The sequence below is a fragment of the Cupressus sempervirens genome, chromosome 3, assembly GCF_028749045.1.
Source record: "Cupressus sempervirens isolate cs-2001-9-10 chromosome 3, ASM2874904v1, whole genome shotgun sequence".
Classification (NCBI taxonomy): domain Eukaryota; kingdom Viridiplantae; phylum Streptophyta; class Pinopsida; order Cupressales; family Cupressaceae; genus Cupressus; species Cupressus sempervirens.
This window is the reverse complement of record NC_143120.1, coordinates 432,851,406-432,864,275: the sequence shown is the minus strand read 5'-3', so window position 1 is coordinate 432,864,275 and position 12,870 is coordinate 432,851,406. Positions and strand designations below refer to the sequence as shown.

General features: G+C 32.2%; 1 pseudogene; it reads left to right on the top strand.

The window, feature by feature from the left end:
* Positions 1-855: 855 nt before the first annotated feature.
* LOC149566875 (receptor-like protein 51) lies at positions 856-2,041 on the top strand (annotated as a pseudogene).
* Positions 2,042-12,870: the final 10,829 nt, after the last annotated feature.

Sequence of the window (12,870 nt, the reverse complement as noted above, 5' to 3'; positions counted from 1 at the left end):
TTTTTTTCGAATTTATTAGTATATGATATTTAAGAACAATCATTATTTTCTTTTACATAGGATCATTAATGCTTCTTTGAATTTAATAACCTTAATGTATTTTAAAACAATTCATTACTTTGCAAGAAAAAAATCACTTGATAAAAGCTGTAGTTTTTAAGTTGTCTAAATTGCTAGAGAGTTGAACCCTTGTTAGGAACTCTTATATTGAATATTTTGATCATGTTAAAAGTCATGTGCTGCTTGGAGCCATCTTCCTTTCTATTTTTTACATTTATCTAAACTCTTCAAATAAAGATAAATTGAAAGTTGAAGGAATTATTTACTATCATATTCATATGTGTTCATGAAACATGACTAACATTGATGACAAAATACTCACTTTTCACTTTAATTTTATTAAACCTTTAACCTATTTATATTATCATGTCCATGTTTGTAACTTTGGTATAATTAGATAATTTGGAATTTAACTTACTAATCAAATATTAAAACAACAATTTAACGTGACTAGAAAATGTGGATTAGTTTTAGATTTGTATGGATTAGTTTTTAAGCTTAGATTTTCATTGATTTTTTTTTATTTTAGTAAATTAGGTTGTTAATTGAGTTATATTTGTGTATCCATCATAAAAAGTAGAAATTGATTAGAAATTTAAATTAATTTTGAATTAATGTAATTATATTTTTTGTCTTTAAATTTTGAACTTTACTCTTAGTTATTCATAAAAATTAATAAAAATTAAGAATTTCAAAGCCCTAAAGTAACATGTTTTAAACAAATGTGTTCATTTGTTTTGAAGATGACTTAACTAGGTTTTGTGGTTTTTTGTCAAATTTGAATTTGAATTGGAGATGGTGAAGTTTCTCTCTCATATCCCCTCCCTATTGATTGGATACCTCCTCCTATTTTTAGTAGTCCATAGCCAAAAAATCTCTAATGAACCAACAATCCCCAACAATCCTAGTGTAACCAATGGTACCCTTGATCTAGATCAGGTGAAAGAATTACATTTGCTTTGTATAACTGTATCAGACGATCCATGAAATATAGATTGTCAACAACATTTAATATGTGATAGCAATCCAGGCCCTCTCAAGAATCTCATATTCCTAGAGTTGTAATATTGCTTCCCCATTATTGTCCTCTCTAGTACCACCTTAGAGAGCTTGACCACCTTATAGTTTTTTTTTTCTTAAAGAATGCCCTGTGATAATCACACCTCTCCCAACTACATTGTTACAATCTCTCTCTATTTTTTCCTACATCAATGGCTTAGGCTACACAATGGACCAAATAGATCGACCTACCCTTTCTAGTACCTGGCTCAATAAGCTCCATAGTTTGAAGGAGTATATTGTAAAGAAGGTATTGGTAAATGGAAGTGTCAGTAGTTTGGAAGAAATCATTTGTAATATGAGTAAGCTTGAGCAACTCATAATTTTAAATATCAATATCAGTGGTAGCCTGCCAAAATCATGGCCAAAAATCCTTAGAGCACTAGAAATATCTTAGTTATGGATATTTATATTTGTGGATAAGATTAATGTCTAATATATAAATGTTATATTTAGTTTCCTTGAATTATTTTGTAGCCAAACACTCATAATTATTTTTTTCATTCTTGTTTCAGAGCATCGTAGAGGGGGTCATTCCTCCTACTGTGTCCTCTTTTAGTGAGTTGGAGTCATTGGATCTAAGTTCAAATAGACTTATAGGGAATATTCTAGTGGGACTAAAGAATCTTACATTGCTGACATACCTAGCTCTTAGCAATAATCAATTGAATGGCACTGTTCTTACTTTTCTTTCCAAAATTGAGGGACTTCGATATGTAGACCTATAAAATAAGAAATTCCATGGGGTCATGCCTTTCAGTATAGAATTTGTTTCAAATCTTCACACTTTCAAATTTGGGCGTAACTGTGAGCTTTGTTACAATCAATCCATGTTTTAGGCTCAATATTAGGAGGTGTTGATTTTTGTGATAGCCAAGGGAGAGCTTATATGGTATATGATGAGACTGGTATTGCTTGTTGAAATATTTAATGCAGTAGGTTAGTTGCCCCTTGAGCCAAATGCCCACCTACCACCTTAACAAGCTACACAATAGTCAGAAACATTGAATGTGGGTAGATGAGTTCAAATTTAAAATGAGAGGGAAAACATTTTTGTCAAAAGATAAAAGGAATGAATTTGATTCATTCAACTAGTAGATCACTTGAAGAGAGAAGAGTAGAAGAGTTGGATCAGTTACAGACTAGAGAAGAAAACTGATCAGTAGATCAAGTCAAAGTTCAAAAGGTAGAAGTAAGCTTCAGTATGTGTTGAACCCTTTTGTCATTCTATAAGTTTTTATTGATTTTACCTATGAAGTAGTGATTGCTCCAAGCATTGTTGTATGCAGTCATCAGAGCTATAAGTTTGAAGTTTTATTAGTTTTAAGATTTTAGGGTTTTCTGGTTCAACCCAAATGCTCCTAGGTTTTTGTAATAGTTTATCTTATTTGAACAGAAAGCAGAAACCATAAAAATTTGTGTTGTTCCCTTCTTCTATTCATCATTACATGATATTTTGCATTTAAGAAGTTGATAGATGAAACTTTATCCTTTGGCTCTCTACATTTTAATAGTAGAAATATTCAAGTTATGAGTTTGGTCTATAGCTCAGTTAGTTTAGTCTTTGATCGAGCTCTCTCTTTATTGTTACTATTGAGCTCACTCGACATCCACTATTGTTGAGCTTCACCTTGCAATAGTGATCAAGCTCACTCGACATCTTCACTATTGAGTTCACTCAACATACACTATGTCAAGTTACCCTAATTGCAAAGTCACTTGGCTCCTTTATGTGTTGAGCTTACTCGACACCATCCTCCTATCACTGAAGACCCTCTTGTACCAAGAAAGTCTGACACTCGACATTGGTTCTTGGGAAAAATTATTAATAGTTTATGATTTGTTTCTTACATGATATTAGAGCTTTGAAGCCCATATCCATAGTGAGTTAGGGCATTTATCTTCTCTAGGATATTAGACATGGTAGGAGATACATGAAAGATATGACAATAGTCACCATCCTTTAATGGAGAAAATTATGATACATGGACAAAGAAGATGAAAACCATAATGGTTGCAAATAATTTGTGTGAGTTCGTGGTTAATGGGTTCAATGATGTGACAAAATCAGCTCAATATGCTGTCCTTAAAAACAATCAAAAGAATTGGTTGAAAGAGTCAAGGAGAAAGGATGCTAAGGCATTAAGTCTAATTAAGGCAGCAATGACAGAGATAGTCTTTCCCAAGATTGCAGCAGTAAATTATGCAAAGGGAGCATGGGAAATCTTTGAGAGAAAATTCAAGGGGACTGATAAGGTTAGAATAGTGAAGCTATAGATGATCAAAAGAGAGTTTGAGAACCTTCAAATGAAGGATAAGGAACCTATTGCAGAGTTTAGCTCATGAATCTTCACTTTGATAAACTAGCTCAAATCAAATGGAGAAGATTATGAAGAGTAGAGGAGTGTAGAAAAGATATTAAGGAGTTTACCTCAGAAATATGACAACCTTGTGATGACCATAGAGGAAGCAAAAGACCTCACCACATTGACCATGGATGAGTTGATGGGAACTCTTCAAACCCATGAGCACTGGATAAGTAGATCAGCAACTACTTCCTAAGAGTAGTCTTTCAAAGCTCAAGAGAATTCAAGAGGTAGGGGGAGAGGTAGAAATGGCTCCGATAGAGGCTCAAGAAGTAGAGGTCATGGAAGGAATGGTCAAAGGAATGTTGGTGCAAAAATCTCAAGATGAGTAAGCAACCAAGAGAGCAAGCACCTTTGAAAACAACTCTAGAAGAGGTAAGAAGAAATACAACTCCAACAAGAGCAATGTTGAATGCTACTACTATCAAAAGTATGACAATTATGCAAGTGAATGTTGGAAGAAACAAGGTGATCAATCAAAGAAGAATGCTAATGTTGGTAATTTGAACATGGGAAATGCAAACAATCCCATAGCCTTCATCATGTGTGACATCAGTGAAGAAGGAAGCGCTAAGGTATGGTACTTGGATAGTAGTTGTGGCAACCACATCTAGTAATGAAAGCTTGTTTTCTTTCATTGATAAGACTTTTAAGCATAAAATTAAGATGGGAAATAATAGAACCATTCTCATAGTGGGAAAATGATCTATTATGGTTTGCACCAAGAAAGGTGAGAAGAAGGAGATACATAATATGTATTTTGCCCCAGTATGAAGCACAATTTGATGAGTGTTGGACAATTCATTCAAAATGGATACAAAGTGCTAATGAAAAATGACAAGTGTATCATTATGAGAAGAATGCAAGTAATAGGTTACTTGCAGTAGTCCAGATGACAAAGAACTAGATGTTCCTATCGAAAATAGAGACATGTTTCTCTTCTCAAGTCAGTGTTGCACCTCCCAAGCATACATGTATAGTAGTACATCAGCAATCAGCTCTTAGGAGTGTGATTGAAAATCCCTCCAAGCTTTGGCATCTCTAGTATGGACATCTTGGCCTTGATGGTTTAAATTTTTTGTCCAAGTAAAGAATGGTAGATGGTTTGCCAAGCATAGTAGATTCCTACATGACAAGTGTGAGGCTTTTATTTTGTGTAAGCAATATAGTATTCCCTTTAATTTTGAAAATTCTAGAAGGGATAGAGCACCACTAGAATTGGTGAATTCTTATTTGGTAGGCCCTATGCAAAATACTTCTATTGGGGGGAATACTTATTTTATGAAATTCATAGATGATTTCAGTCATAGGAAACAAGTTTATTTTCTGAAGAACAAATATGAAGCACTTGACAAATTTGTTGAATTTAAAGCCCTGGATGAAAAGGAATGTGCACACTATGTAAAAATCCTTAGATTAGATAGAAGAGGGGAATATACCTCCTATATTTTTGTAAATTTCTACAGGAAAAATGGCATAATAAAAGTGCTTACAAAAAACTATACTCTAAAACAAAATGTAGTGGCTGAGAGAAAGAACAAGACCATTGTTGAAATGGCTAGAAGCATAATGAAAACAAAGGGACTCACAACTAAATATTGGGGAGAAGCTAGAGCAATAGAAGTATATTTGATCAATAGGTGTCCTACAAAATTAGTTTGTGACAAGATACCTCTTCAGGCTTTGTCAAGGAACATATGGACAGTTGAGCACTTGAGAGAGTTTGGATGTGTAGCATATGCATATTTTCTTAAGGAATAGAGGGAAAAGATAGATGAAAAAGGTGTGAAGTGCATCTTTACATGATATAGCTCAAATTAAAAGGCTTATAGGCTATATGATCCAATTGACAAGAAAATCATCATTTCAAGAGATGTGGAGTTTCTTGAAAATCAATCATGGGATGGCTTAGTAAATGAATCATCAAGCACTTCAATTAAAGTGCCTACTATTGAAGAGGAAGAAGATGATATTGGTAATTAGCAAGAAGATGGAGCAGCAAACATGGATTGTAGACAAAGGAAATAAGGAAAGCAACTCTTAACATGTCGAGCAATAGCTCTAAGCACATCAAGACAACCTCAAGCTAGTATGCAAATTAGTAGCAACAACAATATTGAGATTTCAGATTGTACTCCTATCTCCCTACTGCGAAGAAAGACTAAAAGTCTAAGGGAGATATACCAAGAAAAAAGCTATGATATAGATTAGGATGAGAGTACATTTTTCATTATTTTCTCATAGTGATCCAATTTATTTTGAGGAAACTATGAGAGAAAAAAATGGTGAAAAAAATGGTGTAATGCCATGGATGAGAAAATGGATGCCATTGAAAGAAATGAGGTATGGGAGTTAACTAATTTGCCTCCCAAGTGCAATGCTCAAAAAAAAAAAGATAGGCATAAGGTACGTTTAGTGGTCAAAGGGATAGAAGCAACAGAATGGTAGAGATTATGATGAGACATATTCCCTAGTTGCAAGAATGGAAACCGTGTGTTCTATCATAGCAACTATAGCCCAGCACAAATGGAAGGTCTATCAAAAGGATGTGAAATATGCCTTCTTGAATGGTGTGTTGAAAGAAGAAGTATATGTGGAGTAGCCACCTAGTTATGAGCTTGCAGATGAAGAATACAAAGTGTATAGATTGAAGAGATCTCTTTATGGGCTCAAGAAAGCTCTAAGGACATGTTATATTAGGATTGAATCATATTTGATGAGAAATGGTTTTAGCAAAAGTGATAGTGATATCACAATTTACATCAAGGAAGTAGGTGGTAAAGTTCTAATTGTTTTCTTTTATGTAGATGACTTAATCTTCACTAGAAATGATACTTTCCTAATTGGTGAGTTCAAAAAGGCCATGAAGAATGAATTTGAAATGACAAACCTAGGTCTCCTTAAGTATTTTATAGGCATAGAAGTAAAACAAATGCATGATGGTATTTTCATCTCTCAAGAAAAATATGCAAGTAGATCTTGTAGAGATTCAAAATATAGAACAATAAAGCAGCCTTAACACCAGAAATAGTAGGTCTAAAGTTGAGCAAAGAAGATTGCAAAAAAAGTGTGAATCCAACACTGTGTAAGAGTATGGTTGGAAGTTTGATGTAACTGACTATAACTCGACCAAACATAATGCATGTAGCAAGTTTGATTTCAAAATTTATGGAAACACCAAAAAATTCCCATTGGCAAGTAGGAAAGAGGATCCTAAGCTACATGAATGGTACCAAAGGATTTGGAATTTTGTATACAACAGAAAATAATTTCAAGTTGGTGGGTTATACAAATAATGATTGGGCTGAAAGTTTACATGATAGGAAGAGCACTTTCGAATACATGTTTCATATGGGATTGGGTGCAATTTCATGGGCATCCAAGAAGAAACCTATTGTTGCTCAATCTATATAAGAGGTTGAATACATAGTAGTAAATGTAGCAACATGTCAAGCTATTTGGTTAAGGAGGATCTTGATAGATTTGAATGAAAGGCAAAAGGATGCAACCACAATTTACTGTGACAACATCTCCTCAATTGTATTGTTTAAGAATCTAATCTTCAATGGGAGAAGAAAGCATATAGAAATAAGATATCACTTCATCAATTGGTGGAGAATGGAGATATCAAAATAGAATTTTGCAAGTCTAAGCAGTAGCAAGCAAACATATTTGCTAAGCATTTAGGCACTGGAAATTTTGTACACCTAAGTTAGTGTCTTGGTGTAGTTGATTTAGATCAGGAGTGCTCCTTGTTTGGTTTGGCTTAGGACAAAGGGGGAGTGTTGAAATATTTAATGTAGTAGGTTGGTTGCCCTAGAGGAAAATTCCAACCTACCACCCTGATAGCCTAAACATTGAATGTAGGTAGGTGAGTTCAAATTTAAAATGAGAGGGAAAACATTTTTCCAAGAGACAAAGAGAATGAATCTAATTCATTTGTCTGGTAGATCAGTTGAAGAGAGAAGATCACAAGAGTTGGATCAGTTATTATTAATTTGACCTATGAAGCATTGATTGCTCCAGGCATTGTTATATGTAGAAATCAGAGCTATAAGCTTGAAGTTTGAAGTTTTATTAGTTTGAAGATTTTAAAATTTTTTGGTTGAAGCCAAATGCTCCCAAATTTTTGTAATAGTTTTATCTTATTTGAATAGAAAGCAAGCAAGCATACAAATCTTTGTTGTTTCCTTCTTCTATTCATCATTGCATGATATTTTGCATTTAAGAAGTTCATTGTTGAAAGCTTCATCCTTTGGCTCTCTACATTTTAATTGTAGAAATATTCAAGTTATAAGTTTGGTCTATAGCTCACTCGGTTCAGTCTTTAACCGAGCTCTCTCTTTGCTATTACTGTTGAGCTTACTTGGCATCCTCTATTGCTAAGTGTCACCTTGCAATGGTGACTAAGCTCACTCATCATCTTCACTATCGAGTTCACTTGGCATACACTGTGTTGTGTTGTCCTAAGTGTAGAGTCACTGAGCTCCCTCATGTGTCGAGCTTACTTGGTACTATCCTCTTGTCACTCGAGACCCTCTTGGCATTGGTTCTTGCTGAGAAAAATTATTAAATGTTTGTGATTTACTTTTCATGTTGCTCTAGCACCTCTAGAGTCAGTACCAGTGTCCCCTCAAAAGAAACATAAGTCTAAAATATTGGTTTTTTCCATTGCCTTGACTTCTTTCATTTATGTCATAATAATTATAGTTGTTGCATGAAGACGATATTCAAATTCAAAATAAGAGAATGTATCTATCATGTCTATACCATTCAATAGCTATACTAATCTATATCAATATGTTTTTCAAATTAAATGGATAATTTTCTCTATTGTTAGGTCTAAATACATCTTCAAAGAATTGTTTATCCAATATTTTGAAATATTTTCTCAATGCAATAGTAGACTATGTTAAAGAGATAAATAGTCACAACTATGCAAATATGTGTACAGGGTGATGATTATTATTTTTTATGCAAAAATTTCAAACAACAACTTCAAACAATGATATTTATAAAAAGATAGATTCACTAATTTGCAAACAGCAACTTTTTCATACATGGCATCAAATAGCTACTTTTTGGTATGTGGCATTTATGTTAGTCTATACATCTGCTAGTACTCCTCCTTTTGTGGCATGCAATTTTAATATACTTGGCACAAAACTTTCCAAATGTCTATCTCATATGGTGGATTTGAGAAAAGGCTATCAAAACATTCTTGCATAAGCTCTGTCACTAAAAGGAAAGGCTCTATCACTGGGAGGAAAGAAAAATATTGAATATGAATTAGATGCCATTGTTGTGGAAGGTAGTTGAAAATGACACTGATAGATTATCACTGTCATGAAAATAAATTTTATGGTGTTATTTTTGAAAGTTTACAAAAAAAATAGTCATGTTTTTGTTTTAAAGTTGCAGTTCTTTTGATGATCAAGGTAATATGATCTGGGATGTTATAGAGAATGATAAATGTTTTTGTTTTTTTCTTTCTCTTGGATTTATTTTACTCATTCAACATTCTTTGTTGCATGCTAGAGATACTATACCAGATGAATGAGAAAGGCAAAGGGTAGAATGAGAAAAGAAAATGATTTGCTATTATTTATCAAATTCTCTGTAGAGATAAAGGTATGCACATAACTAGTTATGGCTCTTCATCACTTTGAATAGGATAGAAATTTGATTTGACTAGAAATAAATCTTAGTCTATCTTGTAATTAGAAAAAGGGTTTGATGAACTATATGGAAGCTCATGTTTTTGGAGAAGTGTGAGCATTTATAAATACAAAACAGGGATTTGGTTTTGTATTTTTTTGTGGCATACTATTTTCAAATCACCACGGAACATTTTCTTTTGTGACAAGAATGATTAAAGAGAGCCTAGTTTATATTTCACCAATTATAATGTTTATTCTGTTGAGATGGCAGTTATCTAGTTAACAGTTTTTTGTAACTTCATGCCAAGAACATGTGTGATGATCTTGAAGGTCTTCATATTAATTTTCTTAACATCTTCAAGTCAAACACATGTATATCAATTTTCAAAGTGTTCCATATCAATTTTTAGAAGCTAAAATTTCCTTTTTAGTTGTGTAACAAATATTGAGAGAGTTAGTAAAATATCTTAAAACTCTTCTCTATTTAAGATAATGGAGGTGTATATTATGAGATGTGTGAAAGAGGTTAAATCTTGAAAAGAGATATAAAGCCTTTGAGGTTAAATGTTTCAAGTTAATTTTGAAAAGATTCATTGGAAAATTCCTTACATGTATAAGTGTATAAAAGTACAGTTATATGTGTAAGTGAGATTGTAAATCAGATTCAAAAAAAGAAGAAAAGGAGTTGTAGCCTTGAGTAGTTATAGCTATGAATGTAAAAAGGAGTTGAAACTCAATAAAATAGCAAGTTCATGGAGTGGTTTTTCTCCCTACGATGAAACAGTAATGATTTTTGAGGTTTCCCCACTTGGCACGAATCTTGTGTCTCTATCTTTTGTGAGTTATTATCTTCCTACTCTATCATCTTGAATGTTGATTATTGAGAGAAAATTTTATGCATTCATTTCTTCTAGGATGTTAAATTTAAAATTTCTCACTTGTTTTTAGAAAAGCACTAGTTCTAATTCACCCTCCTCTCAGAACCACAATTACTTCCAACAAGTGGTATCAGAGCCTAGGGTTTCTATAGGAATTGTTCCAAGGATTTTTTTTGGAAGTAAAATGGCACAAGCTGAAGGAGCTTCCCTTAACTGGGCTCCATTATCTGATGGCAATGACTATGTTTCTTAAAAAGTTATGATGGAAATATTTATACATTCTTAAGATGTTAAAATGTGGGATGTTGTCATAACAAAGTATACTATTCAATTAACAATACCTACATATGAAAATGATAAGCTTACATATGAGTTAGATAAGAAGGCAAGATATTCTCATATGTCTGATCTTACTAAATATGTGTTTGCCAAAGTAGTTTACTATAAATCAACAAATGACATTTGGATCAAATTGGAAACTATTTGTCAAGGTGATGAAAATGTTAAAGATCAAAATTGTTAACTCTTAAAACACAATTTGATAACATAAAGGTGAGTGAAGATGAAAATATATCAGCATATTTCTTGAGAAATTATGAAATAGTAAATGCAAGAAAAGGTCTAGGAGAACAAACTAAAGAACATGATGTAGTTTCAAAAGTCATATGGTCAGTCTTACTGAAATATGAAACTAAGGTTTCTACTTTGGAAGAAAATAAAAAATTTTCTAAATTGACTTTACACCAGCTACAAGGAAACTTAACTACTTATGAAATGAGAGTTACTAGTCAAGCTAGTTTTACATCAAAAGAGACACCCTTTAAAGCTAAGAAACACGAATAAAGTGATTCAAATTTAATAGATCCTTAAGAAGCATTACTAGTTAGAAGAATGAAAAAGAAATACAAAGGAACACCACAATGTTTTAGTTGTAGTGAATTAGGACATTTTGCATCAAAATGTCTAGATATAGATCAGGAAGATAACAATGAAACTAAAAAGTTTTCAAAAAAAGAAACCTTGAAATCAAAATAAAAGATTCAAGAATTTTAAAAAGAAAAACATTTTGTCAAAAGAGGACTCAAATGAAAAGTCAAGTGATCTTGACAAAGAAGGAGAAAGGTTATTTATGGTCAAAATAGTCAATCTTCCAAAATCTAAATCCAGTGAATCTGAATCTTTATCTAATTCAAATGAAGAAGTTGATCTTGAAGAAGAACTTCTTAAATCTTTGCAAGAACTAAAGAGGTTAAAGAAATTGATTTCAAATCATGAAAATGTCAATAAAAGACTTGAAGAGGAATTAGAAGACGAAAATCATATTATAGAAAATTAGAAACTTTTACTTTATGAAAAAGATTAAAAAAATAATTTCCTTACAAAATTTATCTAATGAGCTTGCAAAATAGAGAACTAAATTTTTCTTTAAGGGTTACTATTTTAATTGTAATGCCTTTGGGTATAAAGCATCTCATTGTGATATAAATAGTACTAGTCATGGTCCAATGAAAATTATCAGATGATTCAAATATTCTCATTATGGTCACTTTGCAAATCAGTGCAAATTAAATTTAAAGCCTAAATAGGTATGGAAACCTATTGCCAAGGCATTTGACAAATCTTTAATTGTGGAAATAGATTTATTTTCTCAAAAACCTCCAACCTAGGTTCTAGACAATGGCTATTCACACAACATGATTGGATGTAAAAGTAAATTCAAAACCCTAAAAGATTTTGATGGAGGGCTTGTTCATTTTGGTGATAATTTAGGAGCCTATATAATAGGACATGGTTCAATAATCTTAAAAAATGATAGACCTATTCATGATGTGTGTTTTGTAGAAGGTTTAAAGCATAATCTTCTAAGTGTTAGTCAAATCTATGATAGTGGATATTCAACCTCCTTTAATGGTAAAGGATGTTCCATCAAAAATGAAAGAAATAAGGTCATTGCTAGTGGATTGAGGATAGGTGGTAATCTCTATAATCAAATTGATTCTAGAGTTCAAGAATCATCACTAGTTAACACTTGTCTTTTGAGTCAAGTAGAAGAAAATTAGTTGTGGCATAAAAGGTTGGGGCATCTCAGTTTTGATAATCTTGCTAGGATTAGTAAAAGAAAAAAGGTTAGAGGACTACCTCAAATCAGAAAACCAATGAACATATGTGAAGAATGTGTTAAAGGAAAAAAAACAAGTGTATCTCTCAAAACAAAGAATATCTATCTAATAGACCAATTGAAATTGTTCATACTAATTTATGTAGACCTACTAAAACTACATCATTAAATGGTTTAAAATATTTTATGCTATTTGTTGATGATTATTCAAGAATGGTTTGGGTGACTTTTTTGAAACAAAAGGCAGAAGCCTTTGAACATTTCAAAATTTTTAGAAAAATGGTGGAAAGGGAAATGGATCTAAAGTTGAAATTTTAAGGTCGAATAGAGGTGGAGAATTTACCTCTCAAGAATTTATTGAGTATTGTGAAAAACATGGCAATAAAAGACAATATTCAACTGCTCATACACCACAACAAAATGGTGTTGTAGAAAGTATGCTAAATGAAGCTAAATTACTTGATAGATTTTGGAAAGAAGTTGTTCATACAGCTATATACATTTTAAACAGAGATCAAATAAGAATAATAATAGTTTACACTACTTATGAATTGTGAAATGGTAAAATAACTAATTTAAAGAATTTAAAAATATTTGGTTGTAAATGCTTCATTGAAAAGAATGATGATTCTTTAGAGAATTTTAATTCAAGATCTGATGAGGGAATTTTTCTTGGGTATTTTACACATAGTAAAGGTTTCAAATGCAACAATAAGAGGTTGAGAAAG